This window comes from Sinocyclocheilus anshuiensis, unplaced genomic scaffold (genome assembly GCF_001515605.1).
Source record: "Sinocyclocheilus anshuiensis isolate Anshui unplaced genomic scaffold, SAMN03320099.WGS_v1.1 scaffold369, whole genome shotgun sequence".
NCBI lineage: Eukaryota > Metazoa > Chordata > Actinopteri > Cypriniformes > Cyprinidae > Sinocyclocheilus > Sinocyclocheilus anshuiensis.
The window spans coordinates 1,621,414-1,641,462 of record NW_015540935.1 but is presented as its reverse complement, the minus strand read 5'-3'; the positions used below and the strand labels follow the sequence as shown (position 1 = coordinate 1,641,462).

Here is a 20,049-nt window from a genome sequence, read left to right as displayed (position 1 = left end):
TTTCTTCTTGTTTTAAGCATAAAGTAGCATCAGTAGGACAGTAAAGAAGATATTTAGCTGAAGCCGTGGGCCTTGTTGATTCACAAAATGCAAGTCAGCAACTGCCCATATTTGAGAATATGAAAAGCATATCAAGGAACACAAAATTAATACCCGTGGCTCTGACGATATATTGAGGTCTTATGAAGCAAAATAATCAGTCTGTGCAAGAAACTGAACGTTATTTACAATATCATTACCTGTAATCCAGGCAAACGGTCTGGAACGATGTCCGGTTTGGATCGAATCCTTATTTTGAACCAGTTCACCAAATCAGACTGAACCGGCTTGAGCAGCACAGATCAAACAGGGCAAAAATACTGATTTAAGGGATATTCCACCCCCCCCTAAAAAAAAAGAAACTTCTGTCAACATTTACTCACAATCATGTCATTACAAACCCATAAGATCTTCTCAAATCACAAATAAAGTCATTTTGAATTAAATGTGTGTTTTTGTTTGATCTTCAGTTTATCATATTTGATGTGCTCCATGTATGTACACTGATCAGAGTTTATATGTAAATAAAAGCCAAATTTAAATCTGTTAAATCTAAATGCATACAGATATTCATAGATGAACAGTCTACATCAGTGCTGATTTTGTGGTGCTATTTTGAACGTTTTGGAGCTTTCCGTCTATGGATCAGCGTCAACAGTCTTCCTTTTGTGTTCACAGAAGACAAGAAGTCATATGGGCTTGGAATGACATCAGGCTGAGCAAATGATAACAGTTTTCATTTTTGTGTCAACCATTCCTTTAAAACAAGCTTAGACCGTTCTCGCTTCGACACTGGCCTGAAGTGACTGTGGTTGGAGGACACAGAGGGGCAGGAAGCGCGGGGTGAGAAGAGAGGAGCAGAGGCTTGGCTTAAAGGAGGGATGGAGGCAGAGATGGAGGCTCACTACTAACACACACACACACACACACACACCCAACCGAGGAATCCAGTGTCTTTCCAATTACAGGCTGCCATTGTCAGACAGACTCCCAAGGCTAGACATGAGAGTGTGAAGGAGAGAGCGAGAGAGAAAAGGAGGACCCGGGAACAATAGGAGCAGTGTGACGTGCGACGCCTTCCCATTGTTTTGGCCCTGGGTGTCCTGAGACCTACAAACACAAGTGTATTTACACAATCACACAGTCACATATATTCATGGAATCTTACGCACATGGGAACGGGATATTTTCCCCTCACTTTTGGTTTCTGTATAATCAAGTACCAATTTCAACATAACATAGATCAAAACAGGAACATGGGAAGGGCCGTAATTCCAGTACTGTGGTGGTAACATGGTAGTGGGATGGTACCAGATGACACTTTGATATATTATAGGAGGGTACTGAATGGCTGTCACAGTCACGTACCATGGTATTTACTGTACATGGTTCTCCAACAATGCCATTATACCGCCATGGTATGTTAGAGAGACTACAGCATTCCCATCTATGCCAAGAATGGCAATGACACACAAAAAAACTTAGTATTGTATCATGTAAAAAAAAAAATAAAAAATCCATCCAACAAAAATGTATGGTGATCACTTGCTGTCAAGTACATGTTTAACTAAATAGTTAGGATCTAAATTATTATTATTATTATTATTATTTTACTGAAGTGGAAACAGGTTTGAGATGAGCTACAATTTGTTTTAGTGCATTCTTAAAAAAAAAACATTTTATTATTTAATAAAATAAAATAATAGAAAATAAAATAAAATAACAGAAAAACATAACATCCTTAGTCCAAACGGCCATGGAAATGGTACCATGTCCAAAAAGACTTTCCACTCTATTGCAGCGTGTCAGTACGGTCAGTGATATCGGCAGATGTAGGACATGCTGGCACAGAAGGTGGGTTTGATCTTGACTGGAGATTCGTAAGGTCACACTGCACTCTAAGGCCAGGATCTACTGTCACTCTACATTACCGCTGATTCTCCTGCAGGTTCTGTGCCTAAGTTCAGAAATAAGCAATGCTTGCATGAGCTCACCACACACAGCCCACTCTCAATCTCCCTCTGCTTCCCTCTCAATGTGTTTGTGGTAATGACTTACACATGTCTCCATTAAGACTCTTTGCACTTGGCATGAGCCTTTCCCTCTGGTGTTAATTGATACGGATCTCTGTGGTGTTGTGTATAGGAGTGGGTCCAGAGACCATAAGGACTTGCTATAGTTTTGCAAATGCACAAATAAGAGTAAGGATTGCATTACAGAAGCATAATCATATGTATGAAACATATAATGAACATTTCAAGGCTGCATCTGATCTGCATCATAAAGTGTTCATGCGAATTCAAGTTCAACTTGAAATCCACGCAACCACTTGCTTACTAGTAAGTCTCTTCATGGAAGAGCAGAAGACTTGCTTGACTTGCTCTTCATCTGTTTAAGTGTGCTAGAGCACTCTTTGAAAACTCTGAGGATCTAATAATTGTGCTTCAGATTGGTGATGCTGATCAAAGAAATTAGAGTCAATCCGATGCTGACTATTTGGTGAGTGGACCATGATGCCCTGACCTATGAGGAGACTTGGTGCACGCGGGCAAACACACTCTTGGGTGAATGTGACAGAGTTTATTTTTGACCACACATACATACGCATATGCGAGTGCTTTCATCTCCGCGGGCCCTTTGTGAGGGCTGCTGCGGAGCCAATGGAAATGAGGTGCCCAGCTGTGTGCCAGCCGTGGCCCCCAGCTACACACAATGACCCTTGCGTGTCTGTGGAGGAACGGTTCCCGTAGCCAGCCGTTGTGAATTTACATTTGTGCATATGTAGGAACTTATTACATGGCTCTTTGGAATACTTGATGATGGTTGGCTGATCACAATATTCTGCAGTCAAATACTTTTCTTCAATGACACTAAACCGTATAACTGGCCCCATTCTCCCCCACTTTACCTTGATTTCATGAATAGCTGTGCTCAAGTCTCTTTTACCTCTTTGTCTCTTTGTTGTCACATAACAAAATAATTTAAACTCAAATGCATATTTCATTTGTATTTATTAATTTAGCACCCAGTATGTGGTAAAATGTACTATACAACCAGCCGGTCAATAAACAAAACAAAACAAAAAAACAAAACTCCTTCCGAGTGATACAACACCCATCCACTTCACGTTGATGTTTAATCAGTGCACTTGTTTCTGTACATAATATTTTGCACTGTGACAATCATCTAGCATTCAACCTTCCCAACCACAGGCGTGTTTCCAAAATGTATCCAACGATGGTCGCAAGTTTGATCATTACCAACTACAGCTCTTGACCTGTGGTTAGAAGTAGTGGTCGATCGATATGGGATTTTTAATGGCCGATGCCAATATTGAGAAACCAATCTGTCCAATTGGCCGATATGAGGCTGATGTAATGCATGTAATTACAGTAAATGAGAGACATGCAGAAAATTGGTGAAACTAAATGAACATGTATTGTGCATAAATATTTATTAAAACCTCAATTAAAAACATGTAAACAACAGAGGTAACACTTAAATGGTTTAGTGCAGCCTTTCTAACATTCATAATTAATGAACAAATTAATATTCATAAATTTGTGTCCAAAATAGTATGTGTAATTCCATGTATTTTATGTACAATATATAGTTTACCGAGCAACAGGTTGTTTTAATTATAGTATGGGATAGTTTGTTAATAATAAAGATATACTATATGTCTCTGATCTGTTTCGTTTTGCTTGTTTGTTTCATTGTTAAAATAATACAAGCCTGAAGGTATAATTACATGCTTGGTTATCAGCATGTAGCAGCATTAAATAAGACCGGAACATACGAAAGGGTATAATACACGCGATATTACACCAATCATGGGCAATCAAATACAGCAGATATTCCTGAATAAACATATAAAGGAATTCAAACTTATTATTATTATTATTATTAGAGTTCTCGTGTTGGCCCAGCTTTCATTCTGGAGTGCACCGGCTTTTGAGTCCACCGGAAAACAGTGTCTTGTTTAGAAGAACCCGAGAACAACGTGCACATCTGAGGAAGAGACAGTCGCGGGATTTTCGATTGTTTGTGAGGTAAACACGTTTTAATTATTGTTTGAATTTGTTTAAATCACATCTGTGTCTCCCACCGGAGCTGCCGCTGGACTGCGGATCTGATGTATCACGGTACGTTTGAATAAGACTTTGCTGCACGCCAGAGTGTTACTGTATGTAACACAATGTAGAATCACGTTAAAAAGTGAATGACGATTGATAATTTTACTGTCTGTCAGGTGCTGGCTTCACATCTGAGTGGCTTGTCTTAAAGATGAAGCATAAATGCAATATCTGGTGTCATAATCTGCTTTGAAAAACATCGACCAAAAGTGGAAAGACTTATCGGCCGATGCCGATATTTTAAAAATTCTGAATATCGGCCGATATATCGGCCACGGCGATATATCGGTCGACCACTAGTTAGAAGCAGAGCTTCTTGTTAGTATGACATGTGGACTTAAATAGATCATGCTCATGGCTACAAAAGGTAACATGCAGTGCATTCTATATCACTCTATATCATATATACATTTCAACTTATATATTTTAGCATGTTGACAATCAGCACCGTTTTAAAGGGTGTACATGTGCATAAATGCATGAACATACAGTATGATGTAAAAGAGAATCTACGATGAACCAGCCATCAAATAAACTAAAATCACAGTGAAAAACAGTGAACAGATAAGTAGTCATCAGATGCCATGTTTGTCACAGCAGCATCTCAGAGATCTCAAATTAATTAAACATAGCTGCCAGCAGTGATAACAGGCCCAAGCCCCCAGCCCCCATTTAAACCTCTGGCAGTCTTGTTTTAAGGGTCACAGCAATGAAAGGGAATAGCTGACTTCCTGTTGGGCAGAGTTAATGGCATGCAGTGCAAAAGTTGCTTGGGCTGATAAGATCTATATGTGTATGAATTTTGGTGACTGTAGGTGAAACAGTGTGCACTACAGAGCCCCTGAAAAATGGCCCTATAAAACAGTGTGCCACGGGGCCCCCCTTGAACCCCCATGTTAATCTCTGCCCAACTATAATGGCCACAGATTTCAATGTGTGTGCAAAGTTTCAGGGGTTTTTGAGCACGTTAAAGGCCCCAAAAGCCAAAAAACCTTGAAAAAAAAATGTATATATATATATATATATATAGCTGCAAGCAGCGATGACGGGCCCAAGCCACCAGTCCAACCACCACCCCCGTGGCATCAGGAAAATGGGCACAGCGGGCACATGCATTTACAGTAACTCTCGGGCAGTCTGGTTTTAAGGGTTACTGCAATTAAAGGCTTAAACTATAATATCAAGAGTGTGAAACAGACACACATACAGAACAAGAACACTATATAAAAATTTGGTAACACTATACAATAAGGTTTCATTTGTTAACATTAACTATATTAGTTAACATGAAAAACATTTATATAGTATTTATTAATCATAGTTAATATTAAGTTCAAAACTTACTAATACATTATTAAAATGTAAAGTTGTATCTGTTCACAGTACTGTGAACTAACATGAGCATGGACATTTTTATTAATTAACATTAACAACTATTAATAGAAGATGTAAAAATATATTGTTAATTGTTACTTCATGCTAGTTAATGCATTAACTAATGTTAATTTAGCAACTCAAATGTCTTGAGATCATGTTGACCAAGTTTGGTGGCGATCGGATGAATGTTTGATGAACATTTATGCTAATTAATGCTAATGCTAATAACTAATTAGCATTAGTTATGACTTCACCACCCACAGCCATGGCTAGTTAGTTTCTCCAAAGATGCATCGTATTATGGTAGTTAATCAGTGAGTTACATCATTGTATGGGAAACGCACTTCATCTTCTGTATGTACTTTTACTTATTTGCAAATGTACTGCACATTTTAATGACTGAAAAAAAATGTCTCTTTAAAGGTTTTCTACATGTAGTAACTGTTCTATCCAGTTCTCCTAATGAACCCTTTTATTCTGAAATGTTTTTTAGCGTTTGGGTTTCTTACTCCCGCCTTTTTGTTTTTCAAATCTGTAGCTGTCAAAGCCATTTCGTTATTGATTTTCTGGAGCTCAACCATCCAATTACACAGAATGTCAAAACACTCTCAACAGGTAAATGATTTAATTCTTAAAATGTACAATTAACTTTCAAATTGTAACTGGTTTCCTATGTCTTCTTCTCGATTTAGTTTAACAGAACATGTAATTATCACTTCCCACAACCTCATCATCTGCAGAGAGAAACTGCCACTCGACTGCATCATAGAGGATTGTGAAGACTTCACTAGAACTTGTGATTGTGTCTATTTTTTGCGTTTCTACTTTTATTTTTTTTTGCGTTTTATTTATCCATGTATTCATATTCAGAACTGTTTGTCATGTACAGTGGATACAGTAAAAAATCACCTCCCTTTACAATAATCGCATTTAGTTGCTTTGTAGCCTAAAAAAAAAAAAGAACAATTAGGTTATTTTATTTTTTATTGAAATGAGAAATAACAGTTATTAGCTGAATACATAAATACAGTGGGTATAGAAAAGAATCACCCCCTTCTAAAATAATCACATTTTGTTGCTTTGCAGCAGTGTTAATTTTGACAGCAAATTTTGATTTAGTTTTAGTCATAGTCTTTTGACTAAAATGCCATTTAGTTTTAGTCATATTTTAGTCATCTGAATTCTTTTTAGTTTTAGTCGACTAAATATCATACGATTTTAGTCGACTAAATCTACAGTAAATTTAGTCGGCTAAAATCTAATTGGTTTAGTTACAGTGTAATGCATTTATTAAGCATTTCTCTAAAATTTCCAAACTCATTATATAGGTTTGATATTAAGGTTTTATCATGATAGACACCGGTTTAACTGCGGTGACACACAACATGCCTTTAGGTAAAAAAAAAAAAAAAACACTTCTCATAAAGAACAAGAAAATGGTCTTCTTTTTAATGAAATACCAATGGTTATACAGGCTAATTATGCATTCTTCGTAGCAACTTGTTTACCATATTCCTCATTCTTTCAATCAGACATATTTATATCTATAAATACATTTAGATTAATCTTTAGGGCTATTAAAGTTTTTCGGTCAAGAGCAGTGAGTGATTTTCTGTGTTTCTTTTGTTGCTTGATTAATATCAATGACTCGGACAATAGCAACTAAATTATGCTGCTGTCCCTTTAAAACCGAATGCACGGCTGCAATAGATGCAATGTACTGATACGCATCCTTCCTACTGTTTACGTTCACTTAAGGCATAATCAACTGTGTTTACGTGAATACTCGTCAAAACGGACAATTTGACATCATTTTGTGTGTAATTCTCCGTTCATACGATGCGAAAGAGTACTCGTGCGCTGTGAGACGCGCTTTGCGCTTTGTCTGCGCTCAGAAAACCGGACCGAATTGAGTTCTCTCTTGCGTCGTCAGATTTATCTATATGTCTGCTTTTCTCTTACTCGCCACATATTGACATTTTTTTATGTTTTATGAGACGTGCAGCAAGTGTATTTTAGCTTATGTCCCGCCGGTTCATATACGCATCTAACCTCCGAACCACACAGCAGATTCATTCTAAATAAATCTCTTCCAAGTTCGTCCCTCCCTAACATTTTCGTCTCGTTTTTATTCGTTGACGAAAATGTCAATAAATTTTCGTCATAGTTGTTGTCATGCAAAAAGAGTTTTAGTTTGTTATCGTCTCGTTGTCGTCGGTGAAAAAAAATGTCGTTGACGAAAATTATTACGAAAATTATTCGTCAACGAAATTAACACTGCTTTGCAGCCTGAAATGAAAACAGACACAGTTACTGTTTTTTTTACAGCTGTATTTATTCAGTGCAACTTACAACATCCAAGTGAATGATATAAACATTTTTTATTAATTAATAAAAAAAACAGAATCACTGAGTTGGAAAAAGGATCACCCCCCTGTGTCAGTATTTTGTTGAAGCACCTTTTGCTTTAATTACAGCCTTTAGTCTGTTGGGATTTGTCTTTACTAACTTTGCACATCTAGACTTTGCAATATTTGCTGGCTCTTCTTTTCAGAACTGCTCAAGTTCAGTTAAATGTGATGGTGAGCGTTTGTGGACTGCAGTCTTCAAGTCATTCCACAGATTTTCAGTGTGGTTTAAGTCTGGGCTTTGACGAGGCCATGCAAGAACATTCACCTCTTTCTCCTTCGACCACTGTGGGCTCAGTTCTGCTGTGTGCGTTGGGTCATTGTCATGTTGGGTGACCGTGATTTCACCAAGTACATGTTCCTGGATCAACATTCCAATTAACCAATCAGAATTGATAGATAACTTTTTGGGAAATATCTGTTTTAGGCTTACGATCAGCTATATTTTTGGACAGTAATGTTGATCCAGGATCAACAAAAGTTGTTGACCCAATTTTGGCCAAGCTTTAGCTGTCGGAGGGATGGCCTTACATTTGACCCTAGAATACTTTGGTATACAGAGGACTTCATGGTCGACTCGATGACTGTGAGGTGCCCAGGTCCTGTGGCTACAAAACAAGCCCAAATTAATCATCCCTCCACCAGCATGCTTTTGAATGAGGTGTTTGTGCTGATATGCTCTTTTGGCTTTCACCAAATGTGGCACTGTGCATTATGGCCAAGCATCTCCACTTTGGTCTCGTCTGTTCAAAGGACATTGTTCTAGAAGTGTTATGGTTTGTTCAGATTCAGCTTTGCAAACCTAAGCTATCCTGCCATGTTCTTTTTAGAGGGAAGAGGCATTCTTCCGGCAACCCTTCCAAACATGCCATGCCTGTCTGGTCTTTTTCTAATTTTACTGTCACAAACTTTATAATTTAACATTTTAACTGAGGCCCGTAGAGCCTCAGGTGTAGCTCTTGGGTTGTCTGCAATTTCTCAGAGTATTGTACTGTCTGACCATGGGGTGAATTTCCTGGGACGTTCACTCCTGGGAAGACTGGAGTCTGTCTTGAATGTCTTCCACTTGTGAATAATCTTCCCCACTGTGGAATGATGGACTTCAAATTGTTTGGAAATGGCCGTATTACCCTTCCCAGATTGATGGCAGCAACAATTGCTTCTCTAAGATCATTGCTGATGTCTTTCCTCTTTGACATTGTGTTAACACACACCTGAAGGCTCCAGACCCGCAAACTGCCAAAACAGCCAATATGCAACATTTCATAGCATAGTTCAGAACCTTATAAAAAGAAGAGTTCTGCTATTACAAGCTGAAGAACCCTAATCTGGTACCATTTAGAACCATTTTTATGTACATCATTATGACTGCAAACCTACAGTTGATTAAAATTAAGGTACAACAAAGCACAAGAATAAAAAAAAACAAGATATATTTAATAACCATGTAATTTTAACCATTGCATGATGAATCTACAGTGATATACAAACATGTACATTAGGACTCAATCCTGCACAGTGTAAGAATCAGTTTTTCTTAAAACATCTCTTTTTCTCCAGTCTCCCGCTGCTGCGGCGTGTGATGATTGGCGGGCACGGACCACCCGCAGCCCCTCGCAGCGCGAGACACGCGGTGCTCATCTCGTGGATTTCAGCATAAGGCCTCCACCGCTACCACTGCCTCGGCCGCTGTCTCGTTTTACGCTAAATTAACCAACATAAATTGGCCGAACAGAGTAAAAAAAATGGTTTAATGGCTAGGGGTGTCCGCTGAAAAACAGAGAGTGGGTAGAGAGAGAAAGTTTCGGAGAGGAAAACAAGAGCAAACCAGAATGAAAGATCGCTCGTAAAAGTTCAAACCAAAGCCAGACGGAACTGAATGCTCGGGGTTTCAGATATTCCCTTTGAACAGAGAAATTCTTTCATAACTAGAGACTTTTTGGACTATTTTTGGGGCCTGAGAGCAGCGCAGGGAAGAAATAAAGCCACATGCACGAGAATAGAAGGAAATTCTAAACACACACACACACACACACACACACACACACACAAAAAAAAAGAGTTTAACTTGTGGCAAATAGTTAGTTCGGGGGCTGGAGGAGTGGGCAGCTACAATGAAAGATGAAAAGTGTTTGGTTCTTTGGAGTATCGTCACCAACCCCATGCAACAGAAGAGTTAATATACAAACAAGTCTTAGGTGAAGGTTTGTTGTGTGTTGTGTGTTGTTCAGGAGAAGGTTTGGGGATTCACACACCTGATTCCTCTCTGAGAACAGTTTTATTTTCAGCATCATCATCATCATCATCATCATCATAGGCATTAAGAAGCCAAAATAAAAGGTTAACAGCAATGCAGTCTTTCATGACATCTGCAAACACATTAATTATTTCTGCTTAAAGGGTTAGTTCACAAAAAAAGACAATTCAGAATCAGAATCAGAATCAGAATGAGCTTTATTGCCAGGTCATCTTCTTTAACACAGTTACATCTGTACACCACCTCTCATTGATGTAAAAGCATGTCCCGCTGCCGCGCGATTTCCCCGTTGATTCTGCTTCGCGATCTGCTCTAAACAGCTGAAAGCCCGGGAGACTCAACACGCTGTCCGGAATGGCGTCTTTCAGCCAGGTTTCCGTGAAACACAGAGCAGCAGAGTTTGAAAAATCCTTATTTGTACGGGAGAGAAGAAGGAGTTCGTCCGTTTTGTTGGGTAAAGAGCGGAGGTTCGCCAGATGAAGGCTAGGCAACGGCGTCCTGAATCCGCGCTGTCTGAGCTTCACGAGGGCACCGCCTCGCTTCCCCCGTCTGCGCGTCCTGAAGCGTTTGATCAGCGCCACAGCTCCCCCGACTACAATGTCCAGCAAAACATCAGAATAGTCGAAAACCGGTGAAATATCGGGTGGTGTGTACTGCCGAATGTCCAGCAATTCGTCTCTGGTGATTGCAGGGATATAACTAAAGACAGGACAAACTAACAAAAACATAAAAACAACTGCGGAGCACGCCACGGAGGCAGCCATCACCGTCGGCGCCATCGTCAATAATTCTGTCATTAATCACCCTCATGTCTCATAAGACTTTTGATTATTTTGTTCAAGACATTTGTTCATTAAAAATATCAAATGAAAATACTTTTAATGAAACCTGAGAGATTTCATTAAAAGTCGATTCCACCAAAAACATGACACTTCTGTACTTCAAAAACGACTGTAAAAGAAATCCACATGAATTGAGCACTTCAATATGTTTCCTAAAGAGATACAATCACTTTAAATCAGTACTGTGAACTGATTTAATTTAGACATTTATTCATATATAAACATTGATCAAGGCACATAGAGTAATCAAATGGTAAACAGAAGCGCAAACATGCTGGTTTGATGCAAAGGAATCAGCGGGGTTTGTTCTCATGCGACAAGCAATATGGTTGACCTTCTGTTTATATTGATTTTAGGCTCTCTGCCTTTTAAGATTTTTTGATGTTTGGAACTAAGATCTGGATTTTATTCAGAAAAAAAAAAACTGGAATTAAAATTATGTTCTTGCATGTTTACCGATGCTGACCGAATACCGTGTAACATTTTCGTTTAGGGACCAATTCTCACTAGAACCAGAAGCTTATTAGCATGCATATTACTAGCATATTGGCTGTTTATTAGCACATATTAATGCCTTCTTCTGCATGACTGTATTTTAGATCCCTTAATCCACCCCATACCTAAGCTCAACGACTAACTTACTAAATATTAATAAGCAGCAAATTAGTAGTTTATTGAGGCAAAAGTCAAAGTTAATAGTGAGAACTGGTCCCCAAACGAAAGTATGACCGAACACTGAATTAAAATATTCAGAAAGTGTATTCCTGGGATACTTATGCATGATTTTTATTAGCTGATTTTTTTTTTTCTGTTAATCAGAAACATACAGTGTAACCAGTTTAGTCGAATTCCTGAACAAATGACAAATAATGAGTTGGTTCCTTTCAGTGAATCAAAAACATATACAGCCTACAACTAACCAACACTCTCTGGCAATCATGCTTAATATTATGGACATCATGCCTAATATTATTTATTTATTTATTTTTAATAAATATATTACATTTCTTTACAAATCACATTGTGCAAATTCATTTGAAATCACCACTTTGTAAAATTGTTAGTGTTTTAGTTAGTTGTGTACTTTCATGCTTTATTTTTAGTTTCTGACTGGTTGTTCACCTAACAACGTGTAGTTAAGTATAAAAAACTAAAATATTAAGGAATTACATATGTGAGCACATTTTTTGTTTTATTAACAGCAATTGTTTAAGGACTATTTTTGAATTGCATTTATGGCATTTAAATTGTTTGGGTAAAACACCTCTTGCAAAACTTGTTTTGAATATATTATATATTATCATTTAGCAATGGAATTACATTGCTTTTACCTTTAAAGTTCTAAAAAGCTTTAAGGAACTGGAATTATTAAGAAGAATTGTAAGTTGACTATTCCCAGTCCTATTTTTGCCCTCTGGTTTTAGGGTTAGATCTATAGTTGATTGATCATTATATCTTGTTCTACGGTTATATTTAGGGCTGTGATTGTAGTTTCAGGGACAGCATTGAAATCAGACAAAGAATGTTCTGCCAGTTGTGCATGATAGGTTTGTGCATTCTGGTGAATGATCAAACTTAAGTCAAGTTCCATGGGGCATCCATGATTGGAGCTGGTGTACTTGTTGTGTGTTTGCCGATGTGCATGACCATCACAAACACATGCTAGCTTGTGTTCGACTGACTGCCCCCTCTGCCAACTGTCTGTATGCCAGTCATGTTCAGAGAGTGAGTGAGGGGGTGGCAACTCCTTTAAAGATGTGGGAATGAGGGTACACACACACACACACAAAGCCTGGGCCTCTGCTTTCACACATTCCAGTTGAGGGCATATTGAGCTCATTAACATTACTTACTAACAATGCCTCTTTGTACTGGCAAATGGGGTTCGAGAAGGCGTCAAATTGCCTCAAGTGTCTTAGTGTGTGTGTGAGAATGCTTGGGTGTGTGGTGTCTTCATTTGTGTGTGTGTTTCTGTAAAGGGGGATGGGTGGTAACATGTACAGTATATCATGTTACACAGACATGCATTTGCAAGCGGGGTTATGATACTGTCATGCTAAAGTTTGAATATCCCAGCGGTCTCTGTGATTTGAAATTTGCACAAGCTTCTTTATACACCATATCAGAGACATTTATGCTCATATACAGAAATTGCGATTACAGTACACCCCAAAAAAGAGGCATTTAGTAGTTCTCTAGTTAGCATTAGCATTGCTGTTGTACTTTATAGGTGCTGCATGTAATATTGACAGCTAGTGGTTGAAATGGATACTGCAGTCCAAATTCAAAATATTGGATTGAGTTGTTTCTCCTCCTCAGACTCGACGCTCATGCGGATTGCCTGATTGGAAGAGACGCAACAGGAACGAGCGTAATTGACAATGGAAGGCGAGGCTTACACTGTAAGCTGATGAGTTGATTTTTTTCAGGATTTTTTTTATCCGTGTTTTAAAAATCCCGTTTATAGAGCTTTTAAGTTGGATGCTGAGGATTTTTGGGTCGGGTAGAATCTGCAGTCTCTGACCCAGTTCGTTTGCTGGCTTACATGTCTGCAGTTCGTTGTGTTTTCCACCAACTGGCAACCTGGATGTCGAAATACTATTCAGTAAATTGCCAGTGGGCGGAGTCACACAGACCAAAACAAAAACAGACATTCCGACACGGAACGCACAGTTAAAGTCAAATAGCTGGCTGTAGCATTGTTTTTCGGAGAAACAAGTATGTGAACTTAGCATGTTTCCTAAATATCTGCAAACATAATATGATATTTTTATGCTGTAGTACAGTCAAAAAATTACATACAGCACCAATAAATATGTAAATGACATTTTACACATTAATCTACATAATAATGAATTTCTTTACCTAAAAAGAAGCAACTTGAGCATCACTTTCCCGTTGTCTAATTTTTACTCTTCGTGTCACTAAAATATACTATGCTACTATCGTATCTACAGAGGTATGAAGATTGTCTCCCACGTTTAGTGAAACACTGTGGATCGTGTCATTTCAACATGTTCCAATAGACCTTATGTAGCTCCGCCCCTTTTCAGCGCTGCACTTGTTGTCTTCTGTCTTCCGGCTTGTATTTCAGTGTGAAGGTAAGGATGTACGAATTTATAAATGAACCGCTCGTTTTAAAATCCCGGTCTACTGACATATGTCATGCATTCCACTTCGAACATTATAATGCACATGATAACTTTCTTTAAGTCTGCAATAAAGTAAATCCACTTCACCAGCTAATTATTCTTCAACAGTGATGCTATAGAGCTACCGCAAAAACTGAAGTTCAAAGACAGAATTCTAAAGATGGCTGCGCACGTGTTTCTCTGACACGTGGTCTATACATTGAGTGGAGTGACCTGCTTCATACATAATTAAAACACTTTTTATAGAAAACTAAGTTTCCATCTCATGTGAGTGCACTCTTCACAAAAGTACTTTGAAAATTAGCACCAAACTACTGAATGTAACTGTAATATCTACAACACACTTGCGATTAAAGCAGGGATACTTGTCAGCTACTGTCACACAAAGGACACGCTGCCCTCTAACACACTTTCACTGAACGAAATGTAAAAAATGACTAGTCTTAAAGGGATGCTTCACCTAAAATGAAAATTCTGTCATCATTTACTTCACCCTCATTCCAAACCTGTATGACATTCTTTCTTTTGTGGAACATTAAAGGATAATTTTTTTAGAAATGAAAGTCAATGTTTGGTTTCCAATATTCTTCAAAATATATAAAAAAAAATACATACAGGTTTGGAATGGCGTAAGGATGTACTTTAAGGAAGCACTGAATTAGAATTAATTTGACAAACATCGTCCATTTAGATGAATTTATCTAGCACAAAAATGAGTTAAAAATCTAGATCAACTAGTCAGCTTCTCTAATTGACTGACTACTTGACCCATTCCTAAAATGTACCATCTTCTATCTTGGCTCATACTTGCATCTCTCCCCGGCCCTGAGAGAGAGACAGACAGAGTGAGGAAGGAAAAGGTTAAAACAGCCCGTCTTTCAAACGCTCTTCATCGGCTGCTGGCCTGCATAATTTATGGGCTTGTTACTGTAATCAAAAATTCTTATTTATTTGGAAGGGTTGTTGGGGTAGGGGGTAGAGAAAGGAGAAAGAAAGAGGGAGACAGTATACACCACACACACACACACACACACACACACACACACACACTTCCCTGTGAGCCTCCAGCTTTTCATGTGAAACGAGGTGCTGCTTTGTTGTCCCCTGGGTGGGTCCTACAGCGCACTCCGACACACACAAACACAAAGACGCATGCATTCCCAATAAACTCTCGCACACACATGCATATTAAAATTGCTTCTTTAAAAAATCTTTATGATGGATGTAGTGCAGTGCGATGTCTGTCCCTCAGGGCAGGGTCCGACTGCTCGCTCGCAAACACACATGCACACGCATAAACACAGACTTAGTGATTAGTCTTACTTCAGCCACATGTGTAGACGCAAAAGCAATGCCACAGAGAGCTCGCACGATCAGAAGCGCAGTCCGTAAGTATACTGGGTGTGCGTTCTCAATCCTTATTAAAGATCATTAAAGATCAAGTTCAGGGCCCCCCCTCTCTCGTCGGGCCTTTGGAATCGTCCTAACCTTCAGCACCCCCACCAAATAAATGTTATTCTAAGAACTTTTTTTTTCTCAATGTTATGAGAATGTATATCAAATATTGGTAATGTTGTACGAATGTTCCATAAACATTACTTTAAGAATGTTTTGTCCTAACATTTACATAATATCTAAAAAAAAAAAATAAATAAATAAAACCTACAGTTTCCTGTTAGCTGGGAATCACCTAGATCACTAAGTTACAACTTATACACACTACTAAACAGTTTTGTATTGCACCATTAAACTTAGTTTAAATGTAGCTCTACATAAAAAAAAAAATAATAATATATTTATATGGACGCCTCTGACCAGGAGTAACTGTTGAAATAAAACAGCAGATTGATTGAAATGCATGAGTTACCTGACAGACTTTAATAATTTTGAAATACATAGATCATATATATGTATGTATGTATGTTTGTGTGTGTGTGTGTGTGTGTGTGTGTGTGTGTGTGTGTGTGTGTACCTGGTATTCATCACGTTATGGGGACCAATTGTCCCCACAAGTATAGTGATACCAGTAAATTTGGAGCTTGTGGGGACATTTTTTGGTCCCCATGAGGAAACAAGCTTATATATCACACAAAATGGAGTGTGTTGAAAATCTGAAATAGCAGAATGTTTTCTGTAAGGGGTAGGTTTAGGTGTAGGGTTGGTGTAGGGCGATAGAAAATACGGTTTGTACAGTATGAAAACCATTACGCCTATGGAGAGTCCCTACAAAAAATGGAAACCAGTGTGTGTGTGTGTCTGTGTGTGTGTGTGTGTGTGTGTGTGTGTGTCACACCCGGACTGTGGTGGCTTCCCCAGAGATGACTGTATGGAGCATCTCACATAGTTGGAATCTTGTAAAGCGCCGCGGTTCAAACCAGCGTCTCGAACGCTGACCTCAGAGCCATGACAGTCAGAACACACTTATCACTTCCCGAAAGCCTGTCCAGCCCCAGAAGCAGAAACATTGTGACCAATGACATCTGTATCCCAAGCCCTCTCACCACAAACACAGCTTTAGACACAGGTCCATCAGGTCCATGCATGTGTTCATGGATGATTCTTGTTTCAACTATTTGAAGCTAATTTGGAAGTGTTTATTGTTGTGTGTTTAGAGGAATTAAATTAATGTTCTTAAAGCGATAGTTTACCCAAACATTATGTTATCATTTGCTCACCCTGGTGTTATTCCAAACCTGTAAGCTGGTATCTTTTCTGTGGAAGCAAACGAAGACAACATCTGACAAAATTACTTTTTTTTTTTCAAATTAAATTTTGACTTAACAACCTGATACTTTAGGCCAGTGCTTAAACTTGCACTTGCTAACTTACTATTCCATTCCAGGAACTATTATTGTGTACTGTTTATTTACAGCTCTCGAAACTTGCCGGGACCCTCACAGTCTATGTTCCAGTTCATGTAGTGCTTTAAAAGAATTGTTGAAGGTGCATTCAGTAGTTATTTAGCTAGCTGACATTAGCATTGCTGCTCTTTGTGTATGTCAAATTTCACATCAATAACACAATGGTTTAAGATGCTGCAATGTCATCTGTCTTCGTGGATCACCATGATCGGCATTGAATTTTATTTAACTAATATCAGTGAGTTTTAGAGAGCAAAAAAAAAACACTATTATCTCTGCAGTATATGATGTTCCAACAGTCTACATAATAATTCATTACATTACCTGTTCTAAAGAAAAACTTGGGCGTAACTATTCAGGGTTTTTATACCGATTTTTATGCTGTTTTTTTTTTCTGCTTCATCTGCCCTCGACCCCTCGATTTTGACCGGGGGAGCGAGTCTGCTTTATATGCACACTTCAGGCCGCTCCACAGACCACAATGCAACACGACTATGACGTCATCGCAGATCGCGTTTTATTTATCCCCACCCCAAACAACTCTACAATATATAAATGATTTTTTTAAACATTTATAACAGCCCGAGCATACCTATATACATATAGAATGCTGCACCAAACACATCCGTAAGGGGAAAAATGTGAACAATAAACCAACTCTATAGCGGATTCTAAGTGATCAAGGGCTTAAGTCGTTCCAGTTCAGCCCATTCCAAGGGTTCCGCCAGAAGTGGGCACTCGTGTAACGTAATCAATAACGTATATCCGAGTGAACGAGATGGAGGGAAGCTAGCGAGTGAAAGGCATAAAAAATGGACTGTAACACAGCCTTATTCTTTGGTTTTATGTTGCAAACCGACTTAAGTATATACCACCACCTACTGTGATGGAGTGTCTACAGAATTACTTCTATATGTGAAAATATTCCTTATTTCCTACATTCAAGGCCATTGATCCTAATTAATTTCATTATTGCATTCCTTATTTGATTCATTCATTTATTCATTCATTCATTTATTTGGACTTATCTAAAATGCTAACTATTATGAATTCTTGCCATCCTGATGTCTTCACTAAGATTTCTCCTTTCATATAAAGGTCATAACATTATTGCATGTTCTACTCTTCTTCTACTTGGCAAACCTCACATAATGCTGTTTCATGTGTCCCTGTGATATGTAATGTAGAGTTAAGGTTCCAATGTCCCGTTCTCAGATGTGTAAAAAATAAGTAGCGCCACTCTACTTATGAGTGATTTTACTTTTCTTTATGCTCCTTTGTATCTAATGATAATATTGCTCAGTCTGGCATGTCTCCCACCAGTACTTCCATTTTCCATTGCATGCTTCTAATATTAAATGCTTTCCTGCTGTTCTGCTGAGTTTAATATTGCTTTTTGGATCTTCCAGCCTTATTGATTTTGGGCCATTTTGTCTGCTTCTTCATTTCCCCGAATTCCAAAATGTTCTTTTACCCACATAAAATTAGTTAATATTCCAAGCTGCCTTAAACTGTATTGTAATCATAATTTCTGTTAAGACTTCACTTTGATTTGCCTGAAAATTATTTTAAACTCCACCACTGACTCAGAACCAATTATAACTTTATTTGGCCTCACTTTATGAACCCAACCCAGCATCATTTAAAACATTATCATCTCTGCCTTATATGATCTTCCTTCTGTAATTCTCCCAGATTTTTTTTATTATTTTTTTTTCTGAAACAATCACCAAAACACAAAATGCTACAGGAGCGTCAGCCAGTGATCGTGAGGATTCTCTCTGACATTTAGTGAAACACTGTGGGTTACGTCATTTCCACAATGAGGAGAGTCACCCTTTATCTGAAGATAAAATCCATTCTCTGTCCCTTTGCCAGAAAATGCTTGATTAGTTAGTAACTGTAGTAACTGGGATGTACGGACATCATTGCCTCTCAATGAGCATTACTTTGAAGGGAACGAAGGTTACTCCGAACAGCCGTAAGTGTGCTCTAATGACTAAATGTAATTTCGTATTATGACAGAGTAGGATTCTTTCTTATGGTCAAAAAACCAAAGGTAATATAACAATAATAATAAGGTAATAAATCTCAAGTATAATATTAACGATGAACTAGGAATAAGCCCAATTTTCATTGCAGAAATCTGTCTGCCATATTTCTTGTCCTTTTCATTTGTTTCTCAGGCTGTGCTCTCATCAGGTGTTTTGAGTGGTGGGTGTGAGAACGACTCTGATCTGATTGACGGACATTTTGAACGTTGTGTTGAAGATTAGGGGAGAGATACCTTGCTCAGCCTCTTAGACCTGTGTTGCTGAGGGTGTGTGTGTGTGTGGCAAAGACATTTGAAACCCAAAGACTTTACGCTTTTGAAGTTCTCAAACAGGAACCTTTCAGCTTTCTCTTTCTCTCTCTCGTGCATACACAGGCACAGACACAGACACAGGCACACGCACACAGACACAGGCACAGGCACAGGCACACAGACAAAGACACAGACACAGACACAGACACACAGACACAGACACAGACACACACCACACACACACACACTCACACACTCTCACACACACACACACACACACACACAAATCAGAGGTCCAATAACTACTGTACAAAACTGTCACAATTACATTGTTAAAACTTTTGAGCTGCGAATGGGTTGTGATAATGTTTTTATCCTACATGCTTAATGTGGTTGTTTTTAACATAATAAACATGTGGGTATTTTTTTTACATACATTTTTTAGTGTTAACAAACATACGCTATGAAACATGTTATGGCTTTTTTAGCACTTCACTTTGCAATATTATACACATCTCATTTTCACATTCATCCTGCTACTACATACAGTATGTTGTTGTCTAAATGTTTTTTTTTTTGCCACGTACATCTTTAAAAGTGTAACAATAACACAATATAAGTACAGTGAGAGAAAAAAGAGTGAAATCAAATATCAAACTTTGCATTTTATAA

General features: G+C 38.3%; 1 long non-coding RNA gene across 1 annotated transcript; it reads right to left on the bottom strand.

Annotated features, from left to right (window-relative positions):
- Positions 1-2,936: 2,936 nt before the first annotated feature.
- On the bottom strand, positions 2,937-16,374 carry LOC107689569 (uncharacterized). The gene is made up of 3 exons (XR_001634349.1): positions 16,285-16,374; positions 10,930-10,932; positions 2,937-2,947 (listed from the first exon to the last, which is right to left on the bottom strand). It is a non-coding gene; the product is annotated as an uncharacterized LOC107689569 (long non-coding RNA).
- Between the last annotated feature and the right edge of the window lie 3,675 nt (positions 16,375-20,049).